General features: G+C 53.3%; 1 long non-coding RNA gene across 1 annotated transcript; it reads left to right on the top strand.

Annotated features, from left to right (window-relative positions):
- The first annotated feature begins 273 nt into the window (after positions 1-273).
- LOC123522398 lies at positions 274-5,062 on the top strand. Its single transcript, XR_006680664.1, has 3 exons — positions 274-389; positions 2,657-2,743; positions 4,803-5,062. It is a non-coding gene; the product is annotated as an uncharacterized LOC123522398 (long non-coding RNA).
- The last annotated feature ends 1,931 nt before the right edge of the window (positions 5,063-6,993 follow it).

The following is a 6,993-nucleotide window of genomic DNA, read 5'->3' as shown; positions in this document are numbered from 1 at the left end:
CCCCCTTCATGATGTCCTTCTCCAGCAATGGGGCGGGGGCATTCATGCATAGGGAGAGTGGTCTTGTCTACCTTCTCAGATCAAAAGGTAAAATGCACGTCCAAGCGCCCTCCCTCTAGGCTCCGGACGGGAAGACGCTCCCATTTCAGCTTGCTGTCCTTGGGTCCGCGTGGAGCCATAGCTCCCAAGCTAAGGAAGTCTCCCTCCACCCTGGAGGGCCCATGCCAGCGGAGAAGCCCTGAGAGGTTGTCATTTTATCACCAACAGATCTGGGATTCTCCAAAGAGCCAACCCCTGTGTACATCTACCGGAACCCCAGGGCCCCTCAGACAGCCCATTGATCTCCTTCGCACCAGCCAAGAGTCAGTTCCCTCAGCCACACGCCCCGAGTACGTAAGTTCTGTTTCAACCCCGGCTCAACAGACCTTCCAGTTCATAGTCCACTTCCTTTGTCCAAAGAAGGCCAGGTACTCTTCCAAGTCACAGAACCCCTAAGTCACGGCAAGGCTGGGAATTGAGCCCAGGACCCTTGACTCCCCACTGGCTCCTCTTTCCATCCTGACCCTGCTCGGTACTGCCCAACACAGACTTGTCCAAGATAAGAGGCACACTTCCTTTTTATTCCAGGGTCCGATCCTGGACACCGGAAGCCATGACCCACGGCTTTTGACTAACCTGCCTTTTCCCCCAGAAGTTTGAAGAAGGTGCTTCCCTTGACTGAGCCAAGGCAACTTTAAACCCCCCACACCAAACTCACTGCCATGGAGCCGGTGCTGACTCCCAGAGACCCAATTAGACAGGGTAGAACCGCCAGAAAGGCCTGCCTTTCTCCTCTGGAGTGGGTGGTGGTTTTGAACTGCTGACCTATGAATTAGCCACAGTTTCACTGCAGGGGCAGCTGCCTTTGCTCACGTAGGGCTCTCAGGTGGTGACTGCAGGGTGCCCACGTGAGAAAGCTAGGAGCTGGCTGCAGAAGGCCAATGGGTCACCACCACCTACTTGTCGCTGAGTAAACTGCCGCTCCGATTGCCGTGCTCCAAGAGTCCTGGCCATGAACGTCAGCCACCCAACTAGCACCTTTCTTCCCACGGGCAGGTCTGCGCTTGTATTTGGGGTGGTGGCACCGGATATAGTTCCACGTCTCCCATGAACACCCCAGGTTCCTACTGCACAGCCCCCAGGAGGACAGCAGCCCCAGGTGTCCCCCTGGAGAGCAGAGGATAAAGGGTTCGAACAGATGTAGCAAAGATGATCAGAAAGGGAGTAACCTGCTCCCCGGGGCTGAGAAAATACTTAGAGCTGGGATGACAGCCATTTCCCACCTGGGACAAACTCTGAGAATAGAGAAAAGCCAAGTGCTAGACTTCCACGGCTGCATCCAGCCAATGTCCCGGGAAGACGATGCTCCCCCTGTGCTGGGGAAGGAACACAGTCCTTCCTTCCTGAGTGGGGACCAGGCCCTAATCTCTGAAGGGAATTTTGTGAGTCGTCATCTCACTGCCGGTTTCCTCAGGGCGTCCACAAAGAAACACCCAGCCCCCACAAAAGCTAACCCTGTCATCTGAACCCACAGAACAACTTCACGAGGTTCACGGGAAAAGCCCCTGACCAAAGAAAGCTGCTCCCCGACTCATGGCAGTCCCAGAATGCAGGTGGGACTGTGCTCGGTGTCCCTTTCCAGTCTGTGACCCTGTCTGGCTTCAAACCGCCACCATGTTGGTGGGCAGCCAAGCGCTTAACGATTTGTGCCATCGAGTTGATCCTGCCCCATAGCACGCGAGCTTATGGGGCAGAGTAGAACCGCCTAGCGGGTTCCTGAGATGGTCACCCTTTCCTGGAGCTGGAAGCCTGGCCTTTCTCTCCCATAGTCTTGTGAAGCGGAGCTCCGAGGAGCTTGCAAGATACGCAGGGAGATAATTTGGAAGTGCTGCACCATCAGGCAGGGTACTTCCCTCTGGTAGCCCCAACCTTCTGCTCCGCACGGGCTCATTCCTTATCCCCAGCACACTTCGGCTATGTCCCACCTACCTGCATTGACTTTCTGTCTTCTGTGCCAGGGTGTCTGTTGGCTTTACATTTCAGGAATTCAGGGTGTCTTTGATCTAAAGTGCACACCCGTTTTGCAATCAAAGGCACCCCTCGTGGCCGATCATTTCCCTCCCTTTCCTTAAAGACTAAGACAATATAGAAGGAGAAAACAAAAAACGCTTGGAAAACAGAATGCACGAGTTTGTTGCCATGCCTGACTCCTGCTGCAGAGAAAATGGTGTTTTGCTAGCGGTTGTTCGTCGCATTTAAGTGCCGTCGGGTTTGTTCCCGTCTGGAGCAAACCTATGTTGCACAGGACGAAACTAGGGGTAAGGGATGGCTGTGGCCAGCAGGAATGGGTGAAGAGTAGCCAGGCTGGTGCTCAACGATTGGCCACCTATGACCCACCCACCGCAACCCCCTGCCGAGAGGCTAGAAGCCCTCAGAACAGGAGAGGAGAGGACACACACATCAGGGAAGACCAAGGTCTTGCTTGATCCGATTTGTGTTGGGTCGTAAGCGGCTTCAAGTGGGGGCTGGGTGCTCGAGCGCTCCAGAGAACACGCCATTTACACGAAGCACCCACTCACTTCTATGAGGGTCATCCTTGCCTCTCTTTTCTCCCTAGTGTCCTGGCACCTACAGATTCTGAGGCAGAGTGGCCTGTGGACCGCAGGAGGAGACACTTCGCTCTGCGAGATGCTGCAACAAACCGGTGATGTTATGTGGCTCAGGGACTGGGCAGTCCAGAGCCCCCTGGCTCCTGGAAGGGCCAAAGGGTTGCTCACTCAGCACAAGGGTGGGAAGCTTGGGGCCGCGTCACCTGTGGTAAGCCTTAGCTGTGAATGGAGTAATGCCTGGCAGGCTCGCCTGGTGTTGAACTTGCTGCTCTCTCCTCCTCTAACAAGCCTTATTCAGCGCCCCGATGCATGTAGCTTCATGCTGGGGGTTCAGGGCCATTGCAGGGCATGGTCCGTGCCCGTGAGGATTGCCACCATCAGGGTTTGAGCAGGCGGAAGGCCAGCTGTGCTTCCCCCACTGACTCGGAGCAGGAAAGGCTATGAGCCAGAATGACTTGTTCTGAAATGCCCCCCCGCCCCCACTGCCTGAGGAGTGGTGATACCAAAGTACTGAGACTTCTACTGCTTTCTAATCCTCTGAAAATGCCAATCATTCAAATATCAGGAGTGTAAAAGATTTTGTAGAGAAACGCCACTGTCAGATCAAATTTAGAAGTTCCTTGAAGCGTTATTTGAGGAGAAAGACAACCAGAACTGCCTATAACACCTCTCAGAAAGGGGAAACATACCCAGTCTAGCAACAGAATATCAACTGCTACCCAAAGAGGTACATGCCTTCACACTCTCTATACACTAGCTCTCCAATCTGACTGCTCTTAACCGGGTCTGTGCTCTGGGGTAGAAGGTATTCCACTCTACCTCATTAGCCAGGTGTGAGGGGGCATCCCACCAGCGGACCTCAGTAGGATCCGACTTGAGAAATATACCAGTGTCAGAGATGTGCATCATAGCACCAAAGTCAAGAGTGAGGTGGGACAAGGTTCCAGAGATGCCAGTTCGGACCCCTGAGTTACGGAAAGGATGGCAGAGATATACACAGGCTGATCTAGTGGCCAGGTGGGGCGAAAAAGAGACTCAAGGGTGGATCGATTAGCTGAGGGGTATTGCTGGGTAAGCGTTGACCTGCTACTGCTCACTTCAAGGTCGGTGGTTCAAACCCAGCATCCACTCTGAGGGAGAAAGGTGAGCTCATCTGCACCAAGGAAGATTTCCAACCTTGGAAACCATCTGAAGGGGTGCTAGGAGCTGGAGTGGGCTCTATGGCAGTGGCTCTGGCTGGGTTCTAACCAGGTGTATGTTGGGACACTGGGATGGACTTGTGGCCTGAAATCCTTCATTGCTAGGTAGACAAATCTCTGTGGAAGCTGCGGTTTTCCCGTCTGTAAGATAAGGGGTTGGAACCATCAATATTTAACAACCCTTCCAGCTGGAAGCTTCCGGGATCTAAGCTTTCTTTGGAGTTCTTGAGAAGGTTCTCCGTCCCAGGACTGGCTTCCCCGGAGGAAGCTTACGAGGAGGAAGGACCAAGACCAATGCTTCCTTTTTCATCCCCTGGAAAGTCAGATGGTTGTACAGACGAGGCCCCACTTCCCAGGTCTTGCGCCACTGGTACCCTTCTCTCCCCCGGGATCTCTTACCTGGGCTCCTTGGACTTCCCGCACGGGCTGGAGGGATCTAGACCATCGGGATTCTGGAAGAAGCTTCTTTCCAGTTGGGGTGGTGTTTCTGGTCCTCACCTCCAGGCGCTGTGACTTCTCCCTGCACCCGAACCTCTTTACTTCCTGGGCCCTCCTTCCTATCCCGTAGCTTGTTTCCTGTAACTTCACCTGGCATGCCCGGGACGGAATGGGACCGTGGAGGAGGAGGGAGAGGAAGAGTTCCTATGCTCCTTAAACAATTCTTCTCTGGCCTTCCTGCCAAATGACTGCTTCCTAAAATCCCAGGAGATGACCGGCTCCCGCTACCATGGTTTCCCTACCTGGGTTGATTGGGCCGATTTTTTTTAAAGGGGCAGAGCTGGGGAGTAGTCTGCTAGCCTCCCGGTCTGCTCTCAGGCATTACCTCTCTAGTCTTTCCTTCATTAGAATTCTTTGCTCCAGTATTTGCCTTTAAAGCAATTATCTAAGTGTTGTCTCCTCAGGGGGCCAATTTGCCTTCCAACCTCAATAAGCTCCCTTAATTCCCCCCGTACAGGCCAGGAATAGTATTGCCGTCCACTTCTCTCAATGGAAATTTCTGCACAGCTCAAGGCTAGATGCTGTCTTCCTGAATTGGTGGAAAATCTGAGCTCTCCCTTCCTTCTGACTCCTGATGTCCAGTGTCCTGAGGGATCTGGAGACTCACCATGGGGCCAGCTCAGAGGGCATGACCGAGCTTCTATGTTCGGCAGGGACTCTGAGGACTATATATGCAGGGAGCCATCCCATGAAGCCACAGGGTCTGATGGACTACAGTTTGGGGAGGGGGCCTAATCCAAACATGCTTTGTTTGGCTCTGTGAGTATGCTGGGTCATGCTTCATGCCTCACCCCTCCCTTCCCCCCCCTGCACAAACCCACTCAATGCCTGCGTGTTCAGGGCCAACCCTGAAACAGGCCTCCCCTGAAAGAAAACCTCACCCTGAGGAAATTAGCTCTACCTGAGTAGACAAATGCCTCCACTGACGTCAAAGGCCTTGTCCCACCTGGCCAGGTGTTTGGGGAATTTCTGAAGAGGGGTCATGATCGTGGAAGACCTTCTGAGGAAGGAACGAAAACAGCAGAGATGGGAGGCACCCCGAAGCCCTGCATTCCTGGGAGAAGAGGGGGTGGGAGGAGAGCAGACGGGTTCTCGGCATAGGCCCAGGGCCCAGGGTCATGCCCTGATGACACATGTGCACACCTTCTCTTGGTCCCCAACCTGGCTAGTAGCTTGGCTCAATCTTGGCTGCTCTGCCCTGGCCCTGCTGCTCTGCCTCCGCGAGCTCTCGCCTTCCGTGGGGCGCTCATTCCAGTCCCCCAAGCACCCAGCCACCCCAGAAAGAGGACACCCATGATTAATACAGAACCTCTTCGAAAAGACCAGCAAGCAATCCAGGAAGCCATCCAGGGAGTTCCTGCAGGTTCCGCAAACCAAATGAGCGGTGGTGCTCAGAAGTGCTGTGAGTGCTCGTCCGACAGGCTAGCCACAGGGCAGGGCCATCAACTTTCCTGGGGAGCACCAGGCAGATCGAACTGCATCCCCAACAGGTCCTAGAGAAGGCTAGAGCTCAGCTGCCAAGAAGCCCCAAGAGATCTGCCTGTCAACAGACTTCTCCTCCCTGGAAGGCTCTCCCAATCAGATTAACCTCAGTTCCCTTCTTGGCAACACTTGAGACTCCCATTCCACTACCTTTCCAACCTTGTAGAGGGAGGAGGGCGGGCCTGGGTGGTTAGGTCGTTACTTGCTTGGTTAACTGAAAGGTGGGGGGTTGAGCCCGCCCATTCAGAGGCCCCTCAGGAGAAAGGCATGGTGATCTCATTAGGAGAAGCCAGCCACTGAAAACCCCATGGAGCCAGTTCCACCCTGACACCCATGGGGCCCCTCTGGGTCAGAATCACCGGAAGACGAGGGCAGTGGAAGAGGCCTACGTTGACTGGGGGACGGACTAAACTTAGAAACGTCAGAATGTGGGTGAAGGGAGACAACAGACACTGTACGACACAAAATAGCAACAATAATATATAATTGATCAAGGGTTCACGAGGGTGGGAGGGGGAAAAAAAAGAGCTGATACCAAGGGCTCAAGTAGAAAGAAATTGTTTTGGAAATGTTGATGAAAACATATGTCTAAGTGTGCTTAATCCTATTGATTGATGGAATGTTATAAGATTTGTAAGAGCCCCTCAATAAATTGATTAAAAAAGAAAGAAAGGTCAGAATTTTACAGGAGGAAGGGCCAGAGGCCATGAGGAGGAAGTGAGCACAGAGCTAGCTAGAGGTTCTCCAGAGAGCCACTTCCTTTCTTGCCCCCAGCATCCCCTGCAGCTTGCGAGGGGCTGACGGCTCCTATTGATCAATCCACGGCGGGCTTAAGAACCTTCTGCCTTCCCCACCTCCCTCCTTGGGACCTTAGCATTCCTAGTTCCACTAGGGACCAGAGGGTCTCTGAGTGGTCAGAGACAGTGACAGCCAAAAATGGAGGTGATCTCACATAAAAAGTGTGAATGCCTTCACGATTGCAACATGAGATTGTGGTTTTTATTGAGTCGAAGTCATGCCCGCATTGCCAACCACCCGCCACCCCCCACCCCCCATTCCTCTCTGGCTTTATCTTTTTTTTTTAACATTTTATTAGGGGCTCATACAACTGTTATCCCAATCCATACACACATCAATTGTGTAAAGTGCATTTGTACATCGTTTCT

This window comes from Echinops telfairi, unplaced genomic scaffold (assembly GCF_000313985.2).
Source record: "Echinops telfairi isolate 266 unplaced genomic scaffold, ASM31398v2 ScPeMD7_7400;HRSCAF=8409, whole genome shotgun sequence".
Taxonomy (NCBI): domain Eukaryota; kingdom Metazoa; phylum Chordata; class Mammalia; order Afrosoricida; family Tenrecidae; genus Echinops; species Echinops telfairi.
Note: the sequence above shows the minus strand (reverse complement) of the source record. Positions and strands in the feature narration are given on the sequence as shown.